The sequence below is a fragment of the Phasianus colchicus genome, chromosome 18 (assembly GCF_987193195.1).
Source record: "Phasianus colchicus chromosome 18, bPhaCol1.hap1.1, whole genome shotgun sequence".
In the NCBI taxonomy this organism is placed as follows: domain Eukaryota; kingdom Metazoa; phylum Chordata; class Aves; order Galliformes; family Phasianidae; genus Phasianus; species Phasianus colchicus.
The window spans coordinates 5,070,676-5,084,184 of record NC_143453.1 but is presented as its reverse complement, the minus strand read 5'-3'; positions in this window follow the sequence as shown (position 1 = coordinate 5,084,184).

Below are 13,509 nucleotides of genomic sequence, written 5' to 3'. Positions count from 1 at the left end.
TCAGTAAATGATTTTAATAACTGTGGGAATTGCTGAGGAGGAGGACCATGGAGTGGTGGTCTATTTATATTCACAGGTCTGTTCTTGAGCTTGCTGAAATCAGTGATACAGTTCTGTTGTCACTCTTACATACAGCATTTTCAAACATACATCTGCAGATTACGTATGTACTTTTTCCCACTTTGCAGATGGAGAGACTGAGGTCAGAAACATTGTGCCATCCGATGCTTTGCCATTTACCTACATTTCTTTTTTCTCCTTCTCCCAGATTATAGCAATCTTTAAGCCACAGCAGCAAAAAGGATTTTTTTTTTTTGCATATTGTTGGCATGTTCTTCCTGAAAGAAACTTTGCTAGAGTTGGAGCTCTTTTCTCAAAGAGTGGTTTGCATTCACTTATCTGCTTTGGTGCTTGCTCTGTCTTTTTTATCAGTCACTTGGCTGGAGTTTTCTATTGGGTGAGGAAGTGCACAGCTGAAATGATCAACTTCGGCCATGCCAACACTTCACTTGAGTAAGGCACCATTTTGTCACCCTGGTGTAATCATGACAGCATTCCAGTTTTGGTCAAGCTTAACGAAGTAGCCAAGTTCTTATGACTGCTGTAAAAACAAATGACTTGATAATACACTTCAAAGTAAATCAGAGTTTGCAGGAAAAGGTACAATCTTTTATAAAGTCAGTGACTGGGAGAAGCAGGAGAGCATTTGCCCACTCTGTGGTTTGCTGAAGTCTGATTCAGGTGCAGCAGCCAGAAGTCCAAGCTGGGAACAGATTCCCATACATTTAACTTGATTACGTTAATCAATAAATCTGAGAGAAACTGGTGAAGTAGAAATAATCTAATTTAAAGAAACAGCATAGATTTCTGATTAATGAGACAAACCTTGTTGCTTGTGCAGGATGAAATTGATTTCATCCCTTGCTGTAAGGACAGGTTAGAATGTCATAACAGCAAGGAGCTCTGTCAAAATGTTCTCTTGGCTGGAGAGTTGTTTGGGTGTCGGATATGTCAAGGATAGATGAAATGATTAGAAAACATGGTCTGATGGGAGCAAAACCAGACTACCGGATAATGAGAATTCAGCTGGAACAAAGCCTGGAGTCCTATAGGTGAAGAGAAAAGGGGCATTTTCAGAGCAGTGGAAATGTTTCTGGTTCAGCTGAAGCAACATTTCTGTCCAAACCTGTTCAGCACATGCAGATGTCAACATTACACCTTCCCTTCCCTTACATGCACAGACCTGCTAGGGCTTGAAGTCAGAGTTTGTTGGATAAAGATGACACTTCCTTTGTTGTTTGAGGAGAAAAAGGAAATAATCCACGCATTATGTTTAATTTCTTCTGAATGAGGTGACAGCAGGCTCTCAGTGTGTATTTAACCACTGCAGGGTGACATATCTACATCTGACTGCTTTTAGTATCTAGGTCTGTGAGTAATCTATTATACCTTCAATTTATTTAGGTAGAACAAAAAACATCAAGTATTACATTTCTCTCTCCGACTAAAAAAGTGCATATACTGTAGTAGGATCTTACAGAAAACTGACAGTTCTCAAAGGATAGGGCCTTCTATGTGGGATTCCTCTTCAAATTATGGAAAGCCATGCTAATGACGTGAGGCTGTTGTGCAGGTATGCACTGCGAATCACAGGGCACTCAGGCAGAAATTGAAGGCTCCCTAGAAACGTAGGTCTGGCTTTTTATTTACACTATAGCTATTCTGTTATATCAGAGAGCATTGTCTTTGTCTTTTAAAGTAAAATTTGCAGAAACTCTTTGGTATGAGAAGACCCAGAAGTAGGGGACAGGAGTGCATCAGAATGGGTACCTACTGAAATGTGTCATCTCAGGGGCTGGTGGAAAGAAGGTCAGAGCAGCTCTGCAGGGATCTTTGAAGTAATTTACATGGTATAAACGAAGGAGAGGAAAAAACACTATTTTTTTTTTTCCCTTTATCAGTTGATTGCTGTTATATGCACTCATTTATCCTAATGATTTCTGCAAATTTGTTACATTTGTACTTAATTTCTGCAAACAGAGATTGCATGGCAGCATTGTGTCAGTAGTCCCCAGCTCCAGCTTGCCTCCCATAGTCTTGAGGGTACCTTAGCAATCCTCTCGTTTACTGTTGAGTGTATTTTGTGCCTTTTTATGTGTACTCTTGGGTTTCCAAATTTAGGACTGAAGATTTTCCTATCAATATGAAGTGCTAGAATATACTTTGGTTAATGAAAACTGGATTTATTCCATTATTATATGAATCCAGAAGCTTGAGGAATAAGTAACCCAGGCCTTTCAACACCTGCAATAAGATGTGACTCTTGGCAGTATAGTGTGTGATGCATTAAGCAGGGACTGAAGCAACTGTTGGATCCAGAGTTTGAGCAAGCCTGAGTACAATGAGAATTACTGCTGCTGAAACTGAGTTTGTTTTCTTAATGTAGGGATTGAGGGCTAAGGTTTGGGCTATGGAACAATTTTTTTTTTTTTCAAATACCATTTTCCAGTCTAGCTGACAAGTGATCTAAATTCTGATTTTTAATTTAATAGGGTTAGGCTGGAGGAAAAAAACACTTTGTTCCATTTCTTTTCCTGTTGACTTTGAAGGAAAAGACGCTTCAAGTTGAAATATACAGCTTTGTTTGTTTCTAGATATTCCCCATATGTCTAAAGCAAGGCCTTTGTGCTGTAAGATAGGCACGAGCTGCCCAGCAGTGACTTCAAGCATGCTGTTAGAGCTCTCCTTGCTATTTATATTTTGCCAAGCTGACATTTCTATTTCCCGGTTCACCATTTTCCTGCAAAATGCCATTGAACACAGTGCCAGTTTTTCCTCTCTGAGTTGCAGTGCTATACTCAGGGCTGCCTTTGGCTGCATTTCCATCACACCACTGGGTGCCCACGCTTCCCCAGATGGCAGTCATGGGAAGGAGGGGTGATGGCTCCAGTGTGTCTGCCAGGCAGTTTCCCCAAGGACCCTATATAGCCATCACCATGGCGAGATGTCCTTGGATTAGGTCAGCATCCAGGCACTTTTATAGCCCCAGTACACACACACACACAAAAAATCATTTAACAAGTAAATGGAGCTGTGTGCTACTTAATAAAATATGGTATGGAGTAAATAATTGCCTTAGGAAGGGAGACAGTCCAGAGTTGTATGGATGGAGTAAGCTCATGGGTTTTGTGACTGATATGGTATTTTTATCCATTATTTTTATCCTTCCATTTAAAAGCAGATAGCACTGTTCTCAAAGAGCAGTGAACCTATATAATAATAGCTTTAATAATCTCTTCCCCTCAAGCGCTGTTTGAGAAACAGAATGTCTCTCTCCCACTAACAGCTGTCTGCCAACAGTCTTTCATCTGTATCCTTTCTGATTCTGCAGTCATTTACTCATTTCAAGCGTTTGCTTTTAGAACATGCAATTTTTAATTCCTGCCTGCCAAGATGAGAGGAAATCAACATAAATTGCTGGGGTGAGTGACCAGGAGATGACAGTTGAAAGCCTTGGAAATCGGGTGTTTCAGCCTGACAAGGCAAGATGAAGTATGCACAAATGGGAAACTGCGCAGAGCTTGTGAAGGAGGATCTGTTACAGGACCTCAAAAAAAAAAAAAAAAAAAAACAACACAGAAAAAGAGCAATTAAGGATGATCCTTTGAGGTAGAAAGAAATTGTTTCTTAAGATTCATTTAGGAAACTCCTGTGAATGCTGGACAGGGCTCTGAGTACACAGAAACCAACAGAAGAGCTCCGGTTGGCCTCTATGCTGAGAGGTGATTGTTTTCAAAACCACTTGCCTATGGATCTTTTAAGATAAAGACCAAGGAAGCCAAGTATTCTCTGAGAGAAGCCTCCCATCCATGCTGAGCGTTGAAAGGACTGTTGTGGTTTAATGCTGATAGGCACTGAAGTACCACGCAGCTGCTCTCACTCTCCCTCATCAGGGCGTGGGACAGGAAATGAGATGCAGGCAAAGCTTGCAGATTTGACATAGGAGCACAGGAATAATAGAAAAGCACGGGCCATGCTTGGGAGAAAGCATGGAGAAGGAGAAAAGGATTATTCTTGACTTCAGCAAGTGATGCTGAACCAAATCCTGCAAAACGTAGCCTCAATATGCAAGGAGGTTGCTCAGGAAGAAAAATGCTTTCTCAATGAGTGTTCTCTTACAGCCTTATGCTTTGCTCCTTGTCTGACATCTCTAAGGGCACGTCTCAAGCAAACAACTTGTATGTGCCTAAATTAAATAGGTAAGGAGTCTCACAGCAGGCAGTTCAGCTGGGTTACCACTAGTCATTTAGCCTTTCCAAGCCTCATTTTCCCCTTTCTCTAATGAGGTTATATGGCTTTCCTTTTTTCACAAGGTTGTAGCGAGGAAAAACATTGAACACTACTGTGTGGGAAGTTGCTGTGGCACTCAGATGTCACCTTAGAGCTCCTCTTGACTACTGTTCTTTTCAAACAGGCAAGCAAAAGCCTGGGGAATATCCCTTAGCCCTCTTGCTGCACGTGTCCTCATCTGCCAGTCTATTAACTAACTGGAGTATTAGTTTCTACATGTGTTGAGGCACAGATGGATCGTGCATAGATGTTTCTCATAACACAGCCTGCTGTTGGGATCCATGTGAACTAAAAGAATTAGAGATGTCAGCCCCAGAGAGCAAAAGAACAGACCATAGCTGTTTTACCCTGGCACAACCAAGGTTGCAATAATACCACTGCAGCACCCACTCATTTTTCTTAGAACTACTTTCCTATCTAAATAGAGATTGAGCTCACTGTGTCCTTATAAAGGGCCCTGTTATCAAACTGCATGTAGAATTGCATAGGGGTCCAGGGAGAGCATAGGATTTGCAGTTTCATAAAGAACTTATGAACATCAAGCCTGTATCTCTTTTGTTTTCTGTTCTTAAACTCTCCTCTTTTTCCCAGAAATGTGTTCTGCTTTTCAGCCATTTGTATTCATTCCTCGTATTTCTCATGCTGAGTGATCCCAGTTTCTTTACGTCCCGTCCTTGTTAGCTTAACCTCTAGGCATTCACGTTGCTTCACCACTTTTGGCAGGCTGTAGCTGTGTGAGTCCTTGCCTCTTGCTAACAGTTTGATATCATTCCGTGCCATTTGTAGAATAGTTGAATTTGACATTCCTGTTAATTCTAGTAAAGGCAAATGACTAAACACCAAGTAATACAGAAGAGGTTACTCTTTTTTACATCAAGTTTTGTTAATGTTGCAGTCTATTTACACAGAATGCAGTGCTGCTGAGGTGCCAATTCTTAAGTGTATGTAAAGCTGTGGATCCATGCGTGTCTCCTTAGGAAGTTCCTGGCAGTGTCTTGAAAAAGCAGCCCCTTGGCAAGGATCCCTTTGCTCTGACTGCACTCTGGCTGCAGATGAATTAAGTCAACCACGAAGAAATTCGTAAGGTTACTAATCATCTTTTAAATACTTCCTTTCCTTCTATGTTGCTTTAATATTACTGATACTTTAAGGATGATTAGATACCAAATTACCACCCCAGGTAAAAATAACTTCAATTCTCTACAGGAGCAATACCCAGAGGATGGGAATTTGCTTTTGCAAATGAACAAACATCAGCATGAAGTTAGGAAGAAAGCGAGGTCTGGTTCCAACTTCTGACCTCGTTATCAAGGATGCTACTTTGATTTAAAAGATACAGGTACTTATCCTCTGGGAGTCAAACTGCAGCAAGTAGTTACCATTAATTCTTGCTTTGCTGCTGAAGAACCACCAATGAAGCTATTTGGACTTTGCATCAAGTATGGTCTTCCATTTCATGTGAAAGCTGGCTGTTATGGGTAGTAGCTCCTAATGATAGTCTGACCTAAATATTACTCTCTGTCATGTAATCTGTTGGGAATGATGTCCATCTGGTAATGTGCTTTCAGTGCAGTAGCTAGATTATTGCTGCTTCTGTTGTGGCTGTTGGTCGTTAACACCTTTAAGCTAAGTGCCAGCACAAATGGAACTGGGACAGGAAATTGGTTTCTTGTGGGTCCTGATAAATCACAGAATCACACAGAATTACAGAATCGTAGGGGTTGGAAGGGACCTCCAGAGATCATCGAGTCCAACCCCCCTGCCAAAGCAGGATCCCTACACCAGGTCACACAGGTAGGCGTCCAGGCGGGTCTTGAATATCTCCAGAGAAGGAGACTCCACCACCTCCCTGGGCAGCCTGTTCCAGTGCTCCGTCACCTCACCGTAAAGAAGTTCTTGCGCACATTGGTGCGGAACTTCCTATGCTCCAGCTTCTGGCCATTTCCCCTTGTCCTGTCTCCGCACACTGCTGAAAACAGTCTGGCCTCGCCACTTTGCCCCCCACACCTCAGATATTTATAGACCTGGATCAGGTCCCCTCTCAGTCTTCTCTTCTCAAGGCTAAACAGACCCAGATCACTCAGCCTTTCTTCATAGGAGAGACGCTCCAGGCCCTTCACCATCTTTGTGGCTCTCCGCTGGACTCTTTCCAAGAGATCCCTGTCTTTTTTGTGCTGAGGAGCCCAGAACTGGACACAGTACTCCAGATGAGGCCTTACCAGGGCAGAGTAGAGGGGGAGGATCACCTCCCTCAACCTGCTGGCCACGCTCCTTTTAATGCACCCCAGAATGCCATTGGCCTTTTTGGCCACAAGGGCACACTGCTGGCTCATGGCCAACCTGTCGTCCACCAGGACACCCAGGTCCCTCTCCGCAGAGCTCCTCTCCAGCAGGTCATCCCCCAACCTGTACCGGTGCATGCAATTATTCCTCCCTAGGTGCAAGACTCTACACTTGCTTTTGTTAAACCTCATCTGGTTTCTTACTGCCCAGCTCTCCAGCCTGTCCAGGTCTCGCTGAATGGCAGCACAGCCTTCGGGTGTGTCAGCCAATCCTCCCAACTTCGTATCATCAGCAAACTTGCTGAGGGTGGCCACTACCCCCTCATCAAGGTCATTGATGAAGATGTTGAACAGGACCGGACCCAGCACCGACCCCTGGGGAACACCGCTGGTTACAGGTCTCCAACCAGACTCTGCACTGCCAATGACAACCCTCTGTGCTCTGCCAGTCAGCCAGTTCTCAACCCACCTCACTGTCCACTCATCTATCCCACACTTCCTCAGCTTTGTTATAAGGATGTCGTGGGAGACAGTGTCAAATGCCTTGCTGAAATCAAGGTAGACTACATCCACTGCTCTCCCCCCATCCACCCAGCCAGTGACAACATCATAGAAGGCTACCAGGTTGGTCAAGCACGACCTCCCCCTGGTGAGCTGTAATTTGGGATGGTTCTGTGTTCTGTGTTTATGCTGAACTCTTGCCACAGCAGACGTGTATTTATTTATCAGGAAATTCCACCTAGCTGGCCAGGGTGCCGACAAGGCAGAAGCCAAACGTTGACATTAGGCACAGGGTTATGGCTGAACAGGTAAAGCCTATTTTTGTTTATAACAGTAGGCAGTTATTCAAGTCTCCCTTTTTCTTTCTTATTGTAAATCTCCTTTCAGTTCATATTCCAGGACTCCCACTGGGCTGTGGCTGTGCTTCATCTTGTTTTTCAGAAGGGGCCCCTAAGAGCCGACTCAGTTGAGTGAGGGGTCTGTCACAAGACAGGCAGCCCTTTCAAAGGCTTTGTTTCTCTTTGCTTGTTCTTTTAGAGCACATTCCCAAAACCTTTATTCCAGGTCCTTGCATGGACTCCTCGCTGAGGCTTAAGGGATCAGGATCAAGGCAGGAGCGTGTAAAAGGGAGCAAAAGAGCAGCAGGTTTCTGTCAAAGTATTAGTGCTGCCTGGATGGGAGAGAACTCTTACCCAGTATGGTGTCCAAAATGCTCTGCCTGAACCATGCATCAGAAATGAAAGGACTGTGAAACTGCTAGGAGAAGGTCAGAAAGGAAACCAGTTAGCACCAGGCTGTGGCACCAGGAGTTGGGTTTGGGTTTTGGTTTCTTGATTTCCAGACAGGTCCATCTTTGAGACTGAGGGACCAAGTCCACTGGCATTTTGTTTCAGAGCAATTCTGGCTGCTAGCATGAAGCCCTGGAGATGTCCACAACGAGATCCTCTTTCTGTGTTCCTAAAGCTTTCAAATTAGTTTAATCATCATTAAAATAGGACTCCCTGCTGAAAGTCCTTTAACCTGTAGCAGACACAAACCAGGTGTCTCTGTGTGCACTGTTGGCCATTTTTACAACGACCTCAGTGCACTCACTCACTGCAGGCTGATCTATGTTTTGTGAAAAGCTGCCTGCTTCCAGCTGCCCTTTGATACTGCGACCAGTGGTTCTGCTTTTGATGCAAAAAATAACATCTTAATATTTTCCTGAGTTACCATTTTCCATCCATGCCACTAACTTTCTTTTAGCGACTTCCATGGAAGTCCATGCGTTATTATTTCTGGGCTGGAGCCTAGATGAAGCTTGTGGTGAATAAAGCAGAAGTAAATGGGACCAAAGAAATAAAAAGCTCTGTGCTGGTACTGCCATATGATTTGGAAAAGGACTATAGCACTGTTGGTATCTTCAATTTCTTTGCCCAGCAGGAGCCTTGCTCAGGGCTGTGTTTTCTGATGCGCCGTCACACTTCCCAAGAGCTCTCTCATAGCATTTGCAGGACATAGCAGATACTGAACCATATTACTTAGCTGTTGTAAATACTTCTGTTCTCCATACCTTTGCTTTTCCCATCTATATTTAACGCCTATTTAGGCTGTTGGTGTCTCTGGAAGAATACTCAACACGTAGCTGCCCATTTTGGGCACCTTCCAGTAGTGTTTTGGCAATCCTGTAGTTTGGTGTGTGGCATCCTGCAAAGCACTCAACAGCACAGAACATAGAAGAGGATATGCACAAAATTCTAAAAACACCTTATTCTCTATTGAAACAACAATATGTATTGCTCATCCAGCTCTGTTCTGATATTTTTATAGTACATACTTAACCTCAACAAAGATTAATTAATAATCCAGTCTGAATGTGGGAAAGCAGGGTGGTGTTCCGTTGCTGTTGCTCATAATTATTCATGAGCAACAGATGAATTTTTGCAATTGTTCCAACTGAGTAAGTTTTGGGACTGTGATAACAGTGTGTCCCACGAGGAAAGGGTGTAAAATTCTGAAGGAGGAAAAGAGCCATTCACAATGATCAGTGTGTGGGAAAGTGGCTAAGGGTAAATACAGCAACTCCAAAGGGAATTGTGCAAGAGCCTGGAAACACCATTTCTTGAAAGAATTTGAATGCTGGGGAATTTCCAAAGTAAAACATTAGTGAAAGATGAGCAGGACCAAAGAAAAAGAGACAGAGAACAAACCCCAGAAGGCTGAATTTCTCCCACCCTGCATGCTGCTCCTCCATTTTCTGGTGAAGAAAGCATTTTGTTGTGTTCTTGCACAAGGAAAAGAAGTCACTGGGAAGCAATCCCTGCGTTTGTGGAAAAGTAGTTGCACTGTCAGCATAGCTGTACAATCAGCAATAACACTCTTACTTTGTGCCAGAACATGGCACAGGCTGTTGGTAGAGCTGTTGGTAGAGCTGCTTTCTCTCTGTCTTCCTTTTGCTCTGCTTGTGAAGTACATAAAATCATGAAGACAGCTAGGATCCTGCTGTATTCACCTTCCCTTATTGAGATCCCAGTGTGCAGCTTCCCAGAGAGGCAAAGTTTTGCTTTCACTAGAACAGCACCCAGCACTGAAAAGGTAATCATATTTTCAGAGTTAGCAACTGGAATTATTTTAGGAAGGACTTAAACAAGAGTTAGCTTTTGCTTAGGAGGGATAGCAGACCCACAGGTGGGGTGGGAAAGCAGCTCAGCTGTTCCCTTGTTTTGCAGTGAATTGGTGCTGGGTAAGAGTGTGCAAAACAGAAGCTGGCTTTGGACAGAACTATTCACGTAAATGCATGAATGAAAAGCAGCCCAAGCACTGCTGTACTTAGCTGGAGAGGAGGATGCACTGGTTTCCCGTAAAAAGTAGGATTTGGTGTGAAACTCCAGCAGGGACTCTGTGTGTAAGCTCTTATTGTTCAGAAACAGCTGCAGGAATAGGAGAGAAGGGCCCTGCCATCTCCAGAGGAAAATGGGATCTGTTTGGCTCCTTTTGTTTGTCCATTGACTGAGCACTCTTGCTCGTTTTGGAGGGGAGATGAAATCCAGATGTTAGTTCTGATCTTCATTTCTTACTCATGGATTTCAGTGTGATGAAACACTTGGAAAGACTTGCAGTACTCAGCACAGCTCTGCCATTTACCTGGGAATCCCAGAAAAGCCTGCTCCTTATATGTTTTCTTTCTTTCTTTTCAGTTCTCAGTAAGGAGATTTAAATATACATACGTATATTTTTTTCCCTCCTTGCTCCTCTTTCTGAGAGCATGAGTGTGTTTTCAAATGGCTTCTGAAGACAACAGCCCCTACTGTTCCTATACACCATTAACTAAAATCAAATGCTTTAACAGAGATGAAACAAAACCGAGTTGCACCAGCTGCATGAACAGCCTGGGGATGCTGTAGCATGGCAGCTGCTTAGGGCTTGGTATATGCACCTCGTGGAGGGTTTGCCAGATATCTCCTGCATGGTGGCAGCTGGCTGCAGGAAGCAGGAGCTGGAGTTAGGAACCAGAGTGACATGGGTTAGGGAGGCTTGGAAAGGGACAAGCAGGCAAACCTGTGGGTTTTGCCACCATTTATATACTGCTTTTCACATCTCACAGAATCACAGAATTGCCAGGGTTGGAAGGGACCTCAAGGATCATGAATCTCCAACCCCCCTGCCACATGCAGGGCCACCAACCTTCCCACCTAATGCTAGACCAGGCTGCCCAGGGCCCCATCCAACCTGGCCTTGAACACCTCCAAAGACGGGGCATCCACAGCCTCTGTGGGCAGCTGTTCCAGCACCTCACCACTCTCTCTGTAAAGAATTTCCCCCTGATGTCCAACCTAAATCTCCTCTTCCTCAACTTAAAACCATTTTCCCTCGTCCTGCAGTTATCAACCCTTTCAAAGAGTTGATTGCCCTCCTCTTTGTAGGCTCCCTTTAGGTACTGAAAGGCTGCAATGAGGTCACCCCGCAGCCTTCTTTTCTCCAGGCTGAACAAGCCCAGCTCCCTCAGCCTGTCCTCATAGGGGAGGTGCTCCAGTCCCCTGATCATCCATTCCCTCCCTGAGGTCCTGTGCTGTCTCTGGGAGGCTGTGCCTGAGCTCCTTTGAGCACATCAGCTCCTTTCTGCCTGCCCTGCTCTCAGCCACCAACAGCCCAGCCCAGCACAAAGCTCACAGGTCTTCCAGCCTCCCCTGCCTGGATGTGATGAAGCTGTATGCAGCTCTTGCTCTGACCATTGCTTGGAGCACTTGAATGTGCTTTTCTGCCTTGTAAGTTCCTCCACTTCCAGCTCAGCAGTGCTGAGACATGAAGGTCAGGACAGCCAGAAGAGTGAGTTACGCTGTCTTTGAACTTCCTGCTCTACACAGTGGCCAGAAGAGAGCAAAAGTCTCGTGGACAAATGGCTGGGGCAGGCTGTGAGGCCATTGGTCAGTCTCTGTTGAGATTAATGGGAGTGCTTTCCATCAGTGTCAAGTAAGGTCTTCTAAAGAACATAAATAACTTGCTGAGGTTCTGTAAAATATGGTGCCAGAAGTAGAAAGGAGAGAAGAAAGGAAAAGAAAATTCTCTGCTTTCAGATAATTTTCTCCTGTATTCCTACCTTGCTGAGAACAAGCAAGACCTCGGGTCCTCAGCCACTATGGAGCAGATGAGCTCTGCTGATATTGGTGCAATCCTCTGACTTTTACCCAGCTGAAAAACCTGGCTTAGAAGCTCCTGTACAGCTTGGTGGCTGACATGAGTTTTAAACAAATACATTGGATTTTAAGTCTGACTCTTGGCTCCGCTGTCTTGGCAAGTGTCTTATTCATTAGAAAACTAAACAGAGGCAGATTTCTGAGTGAGTTGGGAATTTTTTTAGTTAAACTCCAAAATGTAAATGAATTCCAAAATATAAATGCTTCAAACTGTGATTCTTACTTTCTAGCCAGTTCTTCTAGCCAGGCGAATCTGGCAGGCCTTGCTTGAGCTGCAGAAAGTGAGATTTCTTTGAGCAGCTGAGCTGCCTCCCCCAGCAGCACAGTTCCACTCCAGCACAACAGTGCAGCATGCCAAAGGCTGGCACTGTGCTGGGGGATCCCAGCATTAGACATGGGCTTTTGCAGCCTGGGATCCCAGTGAGCACCCAGGAGCAATGGCTTGCCAGAGATCTTTTGACTTGGAAGCTCTTCATTTGTTGCAAGCGCTGGCAGAGCAGATGTTTGTTATTTATACTCATGTACTGTCTCAGGATTGAACAGGGCTGTTAGTCATTGACCATCATGTATGTAGTGTATAGCATCTAAAACAACCCTATGGATGTTTTCCCAAAGGGCATCTGGGTTTGAGCCATATTCTCTGTTTACTGACTTCATTATAATATAACAGTAATTCCTTTTGACTTCAGCAATGCTTTGTTGCATTTAATAATAGAAAAATTTAACTGGAATAATATCACAGACTGCGTCTTGCTGAGGTCTTATAAAGCTTACAATGGCAGCTATGTAAGTTGTCATACACAGGCAGATGTGTATTTAATTATAAAACGCATTTTATTTAACACTTTCAGTGAGTTTAATGCTTTCAAATAAGTTAATACCCTCCAGAGATATCCTCTGTGGTCACTACCATAGTACTTTTGCCTAATTTAATCAAAACAGAGTTCAGACAGCATTTACTCCAGGTATCCTTGGATGCACAAAAGATTCCCTTTTGTTTCCTAGCACCAGTATTTCCAGCTACTGCAGTAATTCTATGAATGAGGTTAGTCTTTAAGAAAACATTTCCCACTGGATTTGCTTCAAAACAGACTAAAGAGTTAAATACTGCATCAGGAGGTTTCACTTTTATTCTGATCTTGAGTGTGGCTGCTCTGTCATAGGAAACACTGGATGCTGACACATGAGTAATGAGTAATTCTAGAGACTGTTTCAATAACAAATGAAACAGAGTTTGATTTTCCTGAATGTAGGAGAGATTATGGGTTTAGTTTTTGTCACAAGTACATGAATGGGAAGTTCTTTGGTACCAGGATTTGCAATTTCTGAGAATCTCTTTTTCATGGGAGCAAATCATGGCCATCAGTAAAGAAAATTCGCTTGTGTGCAAAGAAACCATTTGCAAAGGTTAGGGTTTTCCTTCCTGGTGCATCACGAGCACCAACATCTGTGGCCTGCATCCTTTGATAGGTCTCTTATAAGATCTGACCATTAAATTCATAGAGTGCTGCCTCTATTGTTGTTATTTGGTTATTATGTAAAGACAAGGGACGTTTCTGGATCGTAGCATGATCGGAGGGGGAAACAAACAGTGTATGAAGTGCATCCAATTTGGCTTTGGCTGCATGCTTTTGGAAACTTTCCTAGATTCTTATCCAACGATTTAAACTTAATTTAGTGTTGAGAAATATAAAATGCACTTC